Source organism: Aegilops tauschii, chromosome 7 (genome assembly GCF_002575655.3).
Source record: "Aegilops tauschii subsp. strangulata cultivar AL8/78 chromosome 7, Aet v6.0, whole genome shotgun sequence".
Lineage (NCBI taxonomy): Eukaryota > Viridiplantae > Streptophyta > Magnoliopsida > Poales > Poaceae > Aegilops > Aegilops tauschii.
Window position 1 is genome coordinate 584,127,134 of NC_053041.3, and position 15,495 is coordinate 584,142,628.

A 15,495-nucleotide genomic window follows, 5' to 3' on the forward strand; every position below is an offset into this window, starting at 1 on the left:
ACGGTTTAGAAAATATGAGTATTTTAAAAAACATTTGATGTGTACTGCGGGTTTAATGTCAGAAATATCAGGGTGTTTTCTATAAAATAGTATAACGGACCAAGAATACCTATTTATTTTATTAGTAGGTATAGTATATAGATATAGATTCTCTCAGGGTAAAATATTGTTTCAAGTACGTATATGCTCACTTGGGCCAGCCCATTTGCGGTACATGCGATGACAAATATCGAAAAAATATAGCACGATATGGGAATCGAACCCGCGACCACCTAAAACATAAACTGTTGCCCACAACCACTGGTACAACAGGCCTTTTGGTGAAAAATGTAAACCCAGACTCTTTAAGTAACAGAAGTGTTAGGAATTTTAAAAAGATTTTAGGAACACTTTGTGAACCGGTTCCTTTCTGCATAGTTTTTTTTCCTGTTACATTTCTTCTTACTTTTTCAAAAAATGGTCGCGCTTTCAAAATGTTCAAAATTTCAAAACATTTTTGATTTCCAAATTTGGTTCATAAATTAAAAATATTTGCATTTTCGAAAATTTGCAACGTAACTTCAAAACATATTTGTGTGTTCAAAAAATTGTTCAGAATGTCAAAACATGAATAGTTTTTGGAACAGCACGAACAAAATTGTGAACACAAACATTTGAACAGGAATACAAATTTAAATTCCAAAAGATTTTTCAGAAATGCGAACAACACATGATGTCAAAAAAGTGTTGTAAATTTTCCCGAATATTTTTTCAACTTGGGAACAATATTTATTTAAAATAGAATCATTTTTTTAATTGTGAACAAATTCCAATAGGCGCCCGACCGGAGCGATGACGTCGCACGTTGGGCAAGGCCTAAGATTTCATTTTCTTTTCTTAAAAAAATTGAAATATCAAAATAACAGTTTTAAGTAAGTACTTTAAATTATGTTGCCTATGCTTTAGGAAAGCATTTGCTGTTTTCAATTCTATAATTTTGTATTTATTAGATATGTTAAAAACTTAAAATGAGAGTTTTAAGTACATATATAAATTATGATTTTAAATATCCTTTTCCTTCGAACCTGGCATGGATGCCTACTCGGACACGCTACGTGGGACATGGTGTTTTTGGGACATTCTTGGAATGACCCTAACTTTTGCCAGCAGGTGGCATGCCCATGGTAGGCATCCATGCCCCTAATATTTTTTGTCATGGTCTTGTATAACCTATTCAAAGCACCAAGCCAAGTTGCTTGGGTTTTTGACAAGTTTTGTATTTTCCTTGAAATGACCCCTTTTTTCATGGGATTGTATGACCAATATTCAAGGCATCATGCAAAATTGTTTGTGTTTTCAACCAGTTTTGCATTTTCTGAAGTTTTTTTTGGTTAAAAAGGACGATAAATGGACGGATGTGTTATCACTTCCATACGGTGTCGAAAATTGTCCGAACTAGGTATGTGCCTACCATAGGCATGCCTACCTTCTTGCAAAAGTGGGGTTCATTTCAAAGATGCAAAAAATAGACTATGTTCAACGGAGGGTGTTCGCTTAGTTCCACAAGGGTCTTTTTGAAAGCTCGTTGTTTTTCGACATCCGTTAAATGACAAATGTATTCCACCAGGTTCTACAACCAATTTAAGGCACCATGCCAAGTTATTTAGATTTTTTAAAAGTTACGCATTTTCTGGAGTTTTCTCGGTGAAAATAGGCCGATAAATGGCCGGACGCACCACAACATGTAAATAGTGTCAGCAGTTGTTCGAACGTAGCATGGATGCCTCATATGCATGTGCCAGGCTGTTACAAGAAGCTGGGATCATTTATCCATGGCCTTACAAGTTTAGATGAGTGTATTTGTAATTTATGTCATTTACAATCAACACGAACATTTTCTTTTGTCCTAGAAATTTCTTGAGATTTGTCAACAATTTTGGAATTACAAAGTGTGTATGAAAATGTTACAAACTAGAAAACTTTTTCCAAAATTGTTAAGATATTACGAAAATCTGATGGAAATTTTGAACAAAATGGAAAACCACATACTTTTTTTTTAAAAATAACAGCTTTTCTGAAACGCATACATTTATTAAGTTTGTGAACAAAAAAATTCAAAAACTGAAGGTTTAATGAAATTTCCGAACCTTTTTTAAAATTATAAATAATATTAGAAAACAAGAACATTTTATGTTATACCAAACAATTTTTCAAATTTTTGAACAAGTTCACAAAGAATAATAAAGTTCAAAAGTATAAAAATAAATTAACAAAAAGAAAGGAAAACGGAAAAAAATTGAAAAGAAAAAATGCTTAGGCCCTAGAAATTGAAAATTGTTTTCAGATAATGTTAGTATAGTTGAAAAATATTCATAAATTTGAGAAAATGTTTGCGTTTTCGAATAAAGCTCACAAAATTGAAAAATTAGTGGCATTTTGAAAAAAATTGTTCGAAAATTTAAAAATAGTTCGTGTTTTCAAGAAAATGTTCATACATTTGATAAGTTATTGTAATTTTGGAAAAAAATATAATTGTAGTTTCACAAGAATGTTTACAATTCTGAAAAGAATGTTCTTAAATTTGAAAAATATTCACAAAAGCAAATTATTTTTCATAAAAAATGGTCCGTACATTTGAAAGAAAAACACACGTTTCCCTAAGAAGTTCAAATTTTGTAAAACGTTTCATTTTTAAAAAATACTCATGTTTCAAAAAATATTCCAAAAGATAAAAACACATTAGTTTTTGTTGAGCTATAAAAAACGATTTAGCTACAATGCCCCTTGTTGGTCGCTACAGTGTCCATCCAGGTTGTACAATATCAATTTGTTCTCTGACAGTATTTCTAAGAAAATAAAACTCCTACAGTACGTCAAGTTAGGTCATAAGAAACTGCGCTGCAATTGTATTAGCAAATTGTGTTTGTTCTGGTGGTATTGGCAAGTTCACCTGCACCTTAGGTCCTGGGTTCGAAGCCTAACAGCCAAAATATTATTTTTGGATTTTCGAACCTTTCTACAGTACAGACTCACTAATGGGCCGGTTCAAGGTGGACTCAGAAATATCTTCGCGAGTATTTTCTGCAAAGACCATCCTATCTTTTATTATGAAGGGGTATTAACAGATCTCGTCCGTTGATGTGTTTAGGGGGTTGTACCGAAGAAGAAGTGTTCATATGATATCATGGTCGCCATACATTGTCGTCAAGCACGGCGACCAGCGGCTGGCCGCCACCGCCTGCTCCGACCTGGCCGAGTTCCACCTGGACCGTAACGACCTCCCGAACGCGCTGCTCTTCTACGAGCGAGCCGCCAAGTACTACGGCACCGCCAACCGGCGCTCCAACCGCTTCTGCAGGTTCAGAGCTCAGCTTGTCACGTACCTGCTGGCCAACGAAGAGGCGCTTCGCGCCAATGGAGCGCTGCCCATTCGCGACTACAAACGGAAGTGCGTCGGATACATGAAGCCCAGCGATCCTGATTGGCTTCTTCTGCTGGGCCAGATGCTCGGCACCAGCAGCGTAGCGCACGACTATCATCCTTCTTGATTTAGCCATCCATATCGTCTTTACAAGACTAGAACTAGAATTGTGTGTATCAAATACGTAGTATGTGTATGACTTGCATATATTTGGACTTGGACTTGTAATTAGAGAGTTACAAGTGTACACGTGTAATTCCCGGCTTATGATACTTAAAGGCTATATATGCGGGTAGCCAAAACATATATACTAGAGGAAACTCACATGCATATTGTCGACCCGTGGTCGAATATTTTGTCAGATGGCCGATAGGTTAATTTTTTCATCTTTTCAATATACCTAAGATGAGCCCCCATAGTCATGTGTTGGCAATTTAGGCCTTTGCCTTGAACCTCGTTAAGAAGTCACATCGTCGTCCCTGACAGATCATTATTGCGCATCGAAACTTTAAAAGTGGTATCGCATATAGAGGGTCATCCAAACTTTAAAAGTGGTATCGCATAGAGGTTTAGAGGCTAGAGGTGGAGGAGGAAGAATAATGTTATTGGACCTGTCGCGAATGGTACCTCACATGCTCACATAGGAGGAAGAAGAAGAATGTTATTGAACACCATTTGTAGCAATGTTCTTCTCAGGTTCATCATGCACTAGAAATGCCACAGTAAATCACTTACAACGACAGCTCCAATATAATGAACACAGTTCTGATATAATGAAGTGAGTAGGAGTAATTGAAGGAAATATGCCCTAGAGGCAATAATAAAGATGTTATTTATATTTCCTTATGAGTCTGTTTAGGACACATCTAGATGTGACATAGTTATGTCACATCTAAGCTGATGTCAACTCTGTTTGTTGTCTATTTTTTTTGTCCTAGTTTTTTTTGTTTCTTGTTGCTTCATTATATATTTGTGGGAGCTTAGATGTGACATCCTTAAAAAACATCTAGATGTGAACTAGACAAACTGTTTCCTTATATCATGATAAATGTTTATTATTCATGCTACAAATGTATTAACCGGAAACTTGATACATGTGTGAATACATAGACAAAACAAAGTGTCCCTAGTATGCTCTACTAGACTATCTCGTTAATCAAAGATGATTAAGTTTCCTGATCATAGACATGTATTGTCATTTGATTAACAGGATCACATCATTAGGAGAATGATGTTGATGGACAAGACCCATCCATTAGCTTAGCATAATGATCGTTAAGTTTTATTGTTATTGCTTTCTTCATGACTTATACATCTTCCTATGACTATGAGATTATGCAACTCCCGAATACCGGAGGAACACCTTGTGTGCTATCAAACGTCACAACGTAACTGGGTGATTATAAAGATGCTCTACAGGTGTCTCTGAAGGTGTTTGTTGGGTTGGCATAGATCGAGATTAGGATTTGTCACTCCGAGTATCGAAGAGGTATCTCTGGGCCCTCTCGGTAATGCACATCACTATAAGCCTTGCAAGAAATGTGACTAATGAGTTAGTTGCGGGGTGATGTATTACAGAACGAGTAAAGAGACTTGCCAGTAACGAGAATGAACTAGGTATGATGATACCGACGATCGAATCTCGGGCAAGTAACATACCGATGACAAAGGGACACTAGTAGAAAAATGGCCATTTGTCCCGGTTCATAAGGCCTATTTGTCCCGGTTGTGGAACCGGAACTAAAGGGTCGTTACTAATGCCCTGTACCTTTAGTCCCGGTTCTTATACGAACCGGGACAGATGGGCCTCCACGTGGCCGCTGCGGCGAGCCAGGCAGGAGGGCCTTTGGTCCCGGTTGGTAGCACCAACCGGGACCAATAAGCGTCCACGCGTCAGCATTTCAGGGACTGGGGTTTTTGTTTTTGTTTTTGAAGGGGGGGGGGGGGTTGGGGGTTTTGGGGGTTAATTTAGGTGTTTCATATATTGTGTTAGCTAGCTAATTAATATAGAGAAGTATGTGTCCTCTCTTATCTCCTTTGCTTGGTCGACGCTACGTACTATACGTATAGAGAGGACTCGACATGCTAGCTACTAAGCAAATGAAGGAAACAGAAGATCGTCATGAATGTGCGTATGCTACTAAGCAAATGAAGTTCGCATATAGTAAAAAGGTGCATTTCTGAAAAAGATGTAAGAATAAATTATATATTTTCTTAGAATAAAACCAAGAAGTCCAAATTACTAAAATAGAGAAGTTTGCTATTTATAAAAAACTTACATTTTCTTGGTACTAAAAGAAATAAAAGCAAGAACTTCAAATTTTCACATTTATAAAACACACACAAAGAAGTTTAAATAAAAAAGTTAGAGCGGTTCGACGTCTATAAAAACTCAGATTTTTTCCGTTACTAAAGTGAAACACAGAGAAGTTCAAGGTGATAACAGCCAGAAATTCATGTACTGCATGTTGTGTGTTTCGTACGACAAAAAAGAGTAAAAAAGGCGAAGTCAATTTTTTGTTGTTAGAAGTTCAAGTGCTCTTCCCTCGGATGTTCAAAAATTCTTGTTAGAGAGGTTCAACGTGTGTTTACATGCTAAAAACACAAAAAAGATGTTGTGCCCCACGTTTTAAAACAATTCTCTCAATCCATTACAAATTTGAAACAACTATACATGAAAAAAATTCTTCTCTATTCAACAACTTTCCAAGGGGTATATTGTATGCTTTGTTCGAAAAATAAATTGGTGTATGTTGTTCGAAAAGAAAAGTTTAACCAAATTAAAAAAAGTTGCATCTTTTCAACAAGTTTCTAATGATTTATCATTTGTGAAACTCCGAGGAAAGGGTGAGAAATTACAAACAAAAAATACGTGGCCGAAGTTCGATATGAAAACAGTGAGCAGTTCAATTACTATACGGAATGCATTTCAAATGAGAATAAAAGAATACAAACCAGCCTACACGGTTCAAAAATTATATTACGAGACTTCGAACTTCATAAACTTTCCAACCATATATTATATTCTACATTCCGATGAGCGGTTTAAAATTTTCATGTATACCATTTAAAATACGTTTTTATATTTTAAAAAATTTCTTTTGAACCATCGCGAGCATGAAAACTAATCAACACGGGAAAGTTGCGTGTTTTCAATAGCTTTCCATCGGTATATCATTTGCTCAATTCCGGTAAGCGGTTGGGGGGTTACGGGTAAAAAACAACACGTGAAAAACAGAGTAAAGTTCAAAAAGAACTGCTCCAGAAGTTCAACCTCTTCACAAAGTGCATTTTCGGAGACTTTGTTTTTTCTGATGAAGGCAGAACGCATGTTCTCAGAAGTTCAGATTGATAACTACTAGAAGTTCACGTACTACACGGTGTGCATTTTTTATTAAAAGAAGAACAAAAATGCAAAGCCTAGAGTTTTTTTCCTAGAAGTTCAAGTGCTCGGCCGAGAAAGTTCAAAAATTCTTGTGAGAGAGGTTGAACAAAAATATGTGACAGAAGTTTAAGGTGAAAACAACGAGAAGTTCAACTACTGCGAAAGAGGTTCACCTTGTATTTCCATGTTCAAAAAGAAATAGTTTTTTTGTGTTTTAAAATAATTCTATCAATCCACAAAGGAGTTCAATTATTATTTGGGAGAAATTTGATTTCAAAAAGAAAATAAAAAATTCAAATTATAAAAATGGAAAAAGTTCCTGTACTACATGGTATGTGTTTAATATGAGAAAAAATGAATTAAAAGTTAAGGTCCAATTTTTTTGTTGTTATAAGTTCAAGTCCTCGGTCGGAGAAAGTTAAAAAAATTATTGTGAGAAATGTTTGTACAAAAGGAATATCATTTGTGTAACAGTGACGAAAGGATGAGAAAATTAGAAATGAAAATACATCATAGAAGTTCAACGTGAAAACAGTAGGAAGTTCAACTACTGCATTAAATGAATTCCAGATGAAAAACTTTTAAAATCGCCACGAGTATGAAAAAATGATCAACACGGGAAAGTTGCGTGTTTATAGCAGCTTTCCATCAGTATGTCACTTGCTCAATTCCGTTGAGTGGATGGAGAGCTACGAGCAAAAAAGCACGTGAAAAACAGAGTGAAGTTCAAGTAGACATGCCGAGATGTTCAGGTTCTTCACGCAGTGCATTTTCGAAGAATCTGTTTCGCGATAAAGGCAGAACCAATGATCTCGCCATTTTCAAAATTACTTGAAAACGGCTAGGAAACGCAGAAAACCATCAACATGAAAAAGTTTCGCATTTTCCTTAGCTTTTCAACGGTATATTATTTGCCTCATTCCGATAAAGTTTGTAGAAATTATGGTGAAAATACGTTTCTAGCCATTTTCAAAATTGACTTAAAACAATAAGGAATTGGGAGAAACCATATATGCCAAAAAGTTTCTCATTTCCTCAAGCTTTCCAACGCCATATCATTTGCTACATTCGGACGTACGGTTAAAAAATTAGCTCGAAAATACGAAGTCGGTGGAACTTGTACCATTTTCTAAATTACTTGCAAATCGTTCGAAATTTGGCAAAACTTTCAACATGGAAAAGTAGCGCATTTTCATTAGATTTCCAACGCCATATCATTTGCCTCAATTGGATTAGCCGTTTACAAATGGCATCGAAAATACGAACTCGACTGTTTGGTTTGTGAAAATTTACGATTTTCCAAATTACTCTTTAACTGTAGGGAATTAGAGAAAACTTTCAACATGTGGAAGGAGCAGTTTTGCAGCAGCTTTCCAACACCATATTATTTGCCTCGTTCCGATAAACGGTTTTGAAATGCGATCGAAAGTACGATTCACGTTTTTTGTATGAAGAAAAAACGGTTTTCAAAACTGCTTACATTTTGCCAAAAATTTAACTTGGGTCATGTTACTGGTGTCCATAGCTTTCCAACGGTATATCGCAAGCCCCATTTGGGCAATGTTGGCGGAAGTTCAACCTAGCACAGGAGCAGTTCAGGTCAAACAACTCAGGCAGTAAAATTGCAAAAAATGCAAATTCATCACGACCCAAGAGCAAAATCCGCCAACGAGCGAGATTCCTATTTGAAACGTGTATTTTGTTGCTAAAAAATGTTTTTAGATTACACTAACATCATATAGAACATGACTAACCAGCATAATTCGCGTGGGGACACACGGTTGCGAAGATAGCACGAAGGTCGGGTTTCTACAGAGGGAAGTTCAGGCGTGTAGCTCAGGAAGTTCAGGTTGTGATCAGAATAATATTCTGATCCCGTGATCAGAATAGTGTTTATGTATATATATATATATAAACATTCTGCTGGGTGAGGAATAGTGTTCATAAAAAAATATATATATATCTCTACATATATATATAGGACAACACTATTCTAATCCTGGGATCAAAATAACTATTTGGATCACAGAGCCCTATATAGGGAGTGATCGGGTTGTTCCCGAGCTTGCCAACCCGCTGCAAAAAAAAAATCCCTCCCCACCACCCCACGACCGCACGTCCCTAACCTCCCCCCATCCCCTGTGATCCATCCCCGCGACAGCACCTCCTTCCCCTGGATCCGGTGCCTCTCGCCGTCGTCTCCCCGGCCCCGGCGCGCCTCTCTCCCTCCCCAGATCGCCTCCCGCTGCCTCCTGCTTCTCGCCGCCCCCGCGCCTTCACCCTACAACGCGCCGCCGCCCTGCATTTCGCCGCCATCGCCACCCACCCTGGATCTCGCCGCCGCGTGCCTCCTCCCCCAGGGCACTGGCCCATCTTCCTCGCTCCCACCCACCCCCTCCCGGCCGGCCAACCTTCTCCCTCCCTCCCTCCCGGCCGGCGGGCCTCCTCTCTTAATAGCGGCGCGCCTCCTCCCCCATCGTCGTTCCTTTTGCATGGACGGTGCGCCTCCTCTCCCATGCCGGTGGACCTTCTTCCACATGGCCAGTGAGCCTCCTCCCCCATGGATGATCCATTTCGTCCACGCGTTGTCCTCCTCTTGGCTGCGTCCCATCGAGCGCTGCCCCTGCATCTTGCCACCACCGCATCGAGCGCCGCAACACTCAGGCCGTTCGCCGCTACCACCTCCGGCCGTTCAACGATGCAACAGCAAGACGTTCAACACCTCAACCCGCCTGCGAATCCCACTGTTGCAGCAACCGGACGAGGCCCATATCTTTCTTCTTCGATAAGATAATTTTGATTGCATATTGTCTGTTATTTTGCTTTGTCATTTTGCTGATGCCTAAAAAGAAGTTAGACGATGGGCTTCTCATCCCTATTGCGGTCTGCAAGGTGCCTCCAACCTTTGGCAATATTTGTAAAAATGATTGTGCAGATTTTTTGTTACCCCATTTTTAGTTACTGATTGAAGAAAAATTTGTTCATTAGGTGAAAGAACTTGATTTCTTTTGTTCCTTTGTGGAGGAAGAATGTCACCATAGAGGTAGGGAGAAGGTCACCATAAAGGCAGGGAGAAGGTCACATAAGGTGCAGAAAGAATGCCAGAGTTCAGCAACGGGGTGTGTGATCTTTGTGTTATTTTTGGGGTGCAAATCATGGGTATGCGATCTCACATCCTGTGTGTTATTGAGATTGCCTCCCTTAGCCTCAAACCATATTGCCTACAAAAATGATAGTCGCAATGCTACCGTCATGTGTAAAGAAAATTAGATATGTACATGTACACAACCTACAACAACTTTACGGGGAGTTGATGGATTATTCAGTGGTTGTTGCTGCCACTACTGATTCTTTCTTGAGATGGTCTTCATCACCATTCAATAATTCACTTGTTTCTTGGTTGCATCTAGTTCCCTCACTCACCTCAACACTGATTCCTTCAGCTAGATCACCCTTGTTATTTTGTATTCTTATTTTCTTTTCATAAAGCATTTGCTCTGAAATCCGGATCCAATGATGTAGCTTTGACTATTCATGAAAACATGGTGAAAATTGTACATGCTCTGTAGGTCAAAATTTTGGCTTTAATTTATTTTTTGTGAATGTCAAAATGTTGTGTTCGAGAAGGTCGAGTGTGTTATCTCAGCAAGTTCAAATAAAAAATAAACATGCAAAGGTATAAACATCGGAGAGTTGCGATTTTTTACAACTTCAAGTGACAAACAAATTTGAAAAGAGCACAAAACAAATTTAATTCTAGAAAAATCACTTCAAAAGACTAACAAGAAAAAGAATGTTCTCTTTATTATCGAACGCAAAAATAAAAAATTAATGAAAGGGGGAATGCAATTTACACATTTTGTGAAAGAACTAAGAAGCTCGAGTTAAACTAATAGAGTAGTTTGATTTTAATAAATAATTCAGTTTTTTGGTTTCCATATATAAAACCAAGAAGTTCAAAATTTAAAAATAGAGAAGTTCAAAAATCATAAAAAGGACTTTCATTGTTTCTTAAATAAACTCTAGAAGTTGAAATTGAAATAATGGACAATTCAATATTTATTACAAAACAATGATATTGTCTTTACTGAAATAAATAAATCAAGAAGTCCAAATTACAAAAATAGAGAAGTTTCATATTTATGACAAAACTCAGATTTTCCATGTTACTAAAAAAATGAAGAAGTTCAAATTTAGAAAAAGGAGAAGTTCGATGGATATAGAAAAACACAAATTCTTTCCGTTTCTTGGAAAAATAAATGTATGAAGTTTAATTAAAAAAATGTTTGATGCTTATTTAAAAACATGATTTTTCTAAGAATAAGACTAAGAAGTTCAAATAAAAATAAAAGAAAAGTCCAAAGATTATGAAAAACTCAGATTTTTCGTGTTACAAAAGTATAAAATGAAGAAGTTCAAATTAAGAAAAGGAACAACTAAAAAAGTTTAAAAATAGATTTTCCCCATTTCTAAAAGGAACTAGAAGTTCAAACGAAAATAACGAAGTGGTTCCATGTTTATTTAGAAACTAAGATGTCCATTAGTATTGAAGAATCAACCATGAAGTTCAAATTGAAACAAAAAGATTAAGAAATAAAACCAGAAAGTCCATATTAGAAAGATGGAGAAGTTCGATGATTATAGAAAACTCAGATTTTCCTCGTTATTAAAGAATGGAAACAATATGTTCAAAAATAAAATAACAAAGAAATTCAACTTTTAAAAATGGAGCGCTTCAAAATTTCATAAAAAAGAATAAGAAATAAAACCAGGAAGTCCATATTAAAAAGATGGAGAAGTTCGATGATTATAGAAAACTCAGATTTTCCTCGTTATTAAAGAATGGAAACAAGAAGTTCAAAAATTAAATAACAAGAAGTTCAACTTTTAAAAATAGAGCACTTCAAAATTCATAAAAAGGGATTAAGAAAACCAGATTAAAAATTCATAAAAAAACTCAAATATTTTCACCTAACCGAGAGAAGTTCAGATTGAGCTCTCCTTCTTCGAGAGATTGGTCGAACAACAAGTTTTCGTATCTCTTACAATATAATCCCCTAATTATACGAACTTAGGGTCCACATGGTATTCTCCGTCTTTATCGATCACGTGGTCAAGAAAGAATGCCGCCAATTCCTCTTGAATTCCTCGCATGCGATCTGGTGCTAGGAGTTCATCCCGCATCCGAAACACCTAAATTTGAAGAATGGGGTCAATACATATATATGAATGAATGAAACTTAACACAAATGATGGTAATAAAATAAAATTGTGAATATTATTGCTTACGCACTTCATATTGTTTGTCAGAGTAGCCCCGCTCACAGGTCGTGTGGCGGATGCACTCGCAAACGTAGTATCCACAGTAATTATTCCCGGCGACCTGCCACAAACACTTTACAAGAAATAGAGGTCAACTGATAAGCAAGCATACTAAATGGTATTGATGAAAGTAGCGCTTGAATCACTAGGAGGTGCGCGGAACTAGCTAGTAGTACTTACTTTCGGGTGTTTAAATTGCAGCTTCTTCGGCAGTCCCGGAGCTTTTGAGGTGAATTTTTTCCAAACCCTGCCAGACAAAGAAAACAATTACTTGATATCAGGAGATGAACAAAGTTGACGATATGGTGCGATAATGATCGATTTAACTTACTTCTCGAGCATTTCAGTCATGTCCGCATACTCCTGGGGATCTTTTCGTCTCGTGTCGAAGACGGTTACTAGTCCCTGCTCAAGCTTAATCTCCAGGAGAATATAGTGGAACCTTCGCACGCTTGCATAACTCGTCAATTACATTACTATAACCTCGAGTAATAAGGGAAGCCGAATATGCAAACGACAGTAACACTCACTTGAAGTTGTAAGGAAAGAGTATTATAGCTTTGTTTTGATTTAATACCAACGATCGTAGCAAGTTGGTCTCGGCGTCTCTGGCATGTTTTTCAACCTGATAAGCATCTATGAGATTTGTGTTAATGGACCCAATATCACCGATTTGTTTTTTCTTCAATTCGGCCATCTTCAACCTGCATAATATAGTGAGGATAATTATATATACATGCAATGAAAGAGCTGACCTATATATAGAGACTTAATGACAGAAGTAGTACTTACAGACAGTAGCAAGTGACCGTTAATTTATCGAGAGCCTTTTGATTGAAAAACTCGAAGAACTCCTCAAATGGAACATTCAATAGATCAATTCCAACGAGGTCATGCTACTCTTTAACTCTTAGCGTCAAAGTATTCATCCCATCAGACTCTTTGCAGGTTTTCATGTACCAATCATGGAATCTTCGCATCATCGTTGTTAGAGATCTTTCATCTTTGACGAGAGGATTCCCGTACTAGTATCTGTGTTCGTCCACCTCCAAGAAATCATAATGTACATCGTCGGGCAGGTAATCTCCAAGATTGGTATAACCGGGCACCATCCTAGGATCATTAGCGACGCTATCGCTAGGCACCTTGAGCTGGGGGCACGATTGGTTCGCTTGTTCGCCGAGCTGGGCAATTGTTTTCCCAGCTCGTCGTTCTGCTAACCTTTGATCACTAATAGTCCTTCCTGACCGATCCGCTTCGACAAATGACTTTTCAATAACGCGGTCATAGTTGCCTTTCGGCAGAGACTTTGGTGGTTTCTTCAGGGCAGCCAGAGTGCGCTTCGATTTCACCAGATCTATCTTCTCCTCCGAAGGTGGATGTTTCTTTGCTTTCACCCCTTCAAAGAAGCTCGTCACTTCGGCTCGCATGATCTTCCTGGTTTCCTCCTCGGTCCTCTCGTATGGTAACTTCTCTGGAGTCTTCAGAGAAGGACCGAATCTGTATTGCCTCCCGCCTCTGGCTGTACTGCTAGATGCTGGAGCAGACGGAGCGGCTGCGGATGTCTTCTTTCCTTGATTACGAGGCAGAGGAGAAGGACTACGACGCGCCGGAGCAGCCGGAGCGGCGGCGGGTCTCTTCCGCCCTTGCTGACGAGGCGGAGAAGGAGGAGGCTGGCTGCTCGGGCACGTCGGCGCAGGCGGAGAAGGAGGCAGAGTGCCGCCACGCGCCGGAGAAGGAGGCTGAGTGCCCTGATCACTTGCCGGAGGAGGAGGCGGAGGAGGAGGAGTGCCCTGACTCGTCGTCGGAGGAGGAGGCGGAGGCGTCCAGCTCGGAAGGTTGATGAGCTCCTTCCGCCATAGGCATGGAGTCTTCAGACAAGAACCCAGCCGAGTCTCCCCGTCACCCGTAGGCTGGTCAAGCTCGAGCTCCTCAAATCCGTCCGTGATTTCATCCACCATCACCCTAGCATATCCTTCTGGAATCGGCCGGCAGTAAAAAGTTGCGCCAGGCTCAGGAGGTGCAACAGAGCCAACAGCCGCCTTGACTTTCAATTTCATCCATTGCGTCATAAGGTGGCAATGCTGAGACCCCGTGATAGCATCCACGGGGTAGCTAGCAGGAGCCATGAAGACAGGCTCCTGAAGCAGCTCGGTGGAAGCCACGCTGCTTCTCCGCTGAGATGGCGGGGTAGCTTCGGGTGTAGCTTCAGCAGGTCGCGTGCTGTGACGCGTCTCGTTCCTCTAGCGCTTGTACCCTTGCGTGCAGCGCCTGTAGTTGGGTCAACTCCTTTTTCTTCTTCCTCTCCTGGCGTTTGTAACCGCCTGCGTCGGGAAATCCAGCCTTCCACGAAAGGGAGCCTGGCGTGCCTCATGTCCGTCCGGGGTGCTCAGGATTCCCGAGGGCCTCTGTGAGCTCGTCGTTCTCTCTGTCAGGAACGAACGTCCCTTGCTGCGCTTTTTCTATATACTCCTGAAGCTTCCCGATGGGTGTGTTCAGCTGCTCGTTGGTCCAAACGCACTTCCCTATTACAGGGTCCAATTTTCCCCCAACCCCGAAGAACCAAGTCCTGCAATGGTCTGGCCAGTGTCGCGTCTCTGGTTCGATCCCTTTATCAAGGAGGTCATTCTCAGCCTTGTCCCACAATGGCCGTGCTTTCAGGTAGCCACCTGACCCCGTGCGATGGTGATGCTTCTTCTTTGCAGCATTTTTCTTGTTTGTCGCTGACATCGCAGCTCTCTCAGATTTCTTTTTGGCGACAAATGCGGCCCACTGATCTTTGATCTTCTCAAATCGGCCGATGAATTCTGGAGTCTTGTCTTGCTCGACAAACGATGATTTCAGCTCATTCTTCCACCTCCTGAATAGCTCAACCATCTTCTTAAGAGCATAAGCCTTGATCATTGGCTTTTTAACTGGATTCTCCAGATCCTCCTCTGGCGGGAAGGTGAAATTTTCCTGCAGCGGGGTCCAAAGATCAACTTTCTGCCTATTGCTGACATAAGACACCTGAGAGTCTTTGTCCTTAGGCTTCAACCATTGCTCGATGCTGATCGGGATCATGTCCCTAACTAGAACCCCGCACTGAGCATTAATTTTTTGCTTGGTCCGGAGGGGTTCAATCGGTTGGCCAGCGCGATCAATTTCGATGATCGTGTACCTTTCATCCGTGCACAACTTTCTCTTCGGGCCTCGTCTCGCTACCGAAGTGTTGCTCGATCCGGAGGGCTAGAAAAGAAGAAAAAGAAGAGAGTTAATATGTGTACATACAAAAAACAATTAATGCATCAATTAGCTATAGTCAGCACATGCTTAATTAATATATATACCTGGCCGGACTCTATTCGGTCACCGGAGCCGTCATCACGGTATCCTTCCTCCTCCATTC

At 39.7% G+C, this 15,495-nt stretch overlaps 1 long non-coding RNA gene across 1 annotated transcript; it reads left to right on the forward strand.

The window, feature by feature from the left end:
- The first annotated feature begins 9,181 nt into the window (after positions 1-9,181).
- On the forward strand, positions 9,182-10,110 carry LOC141026450 (uncharacterized). The gene is made up of 2 exons (XR_012188620.1): positions 9,182-9,677; positions 9,774-10,110. It is a non-coding gene; the product is annotated as an uncharacterized lncRNA (long non-coding RNA).
- Positions 10,111-15,495: the final 5,385 nt, after the last annotated feature.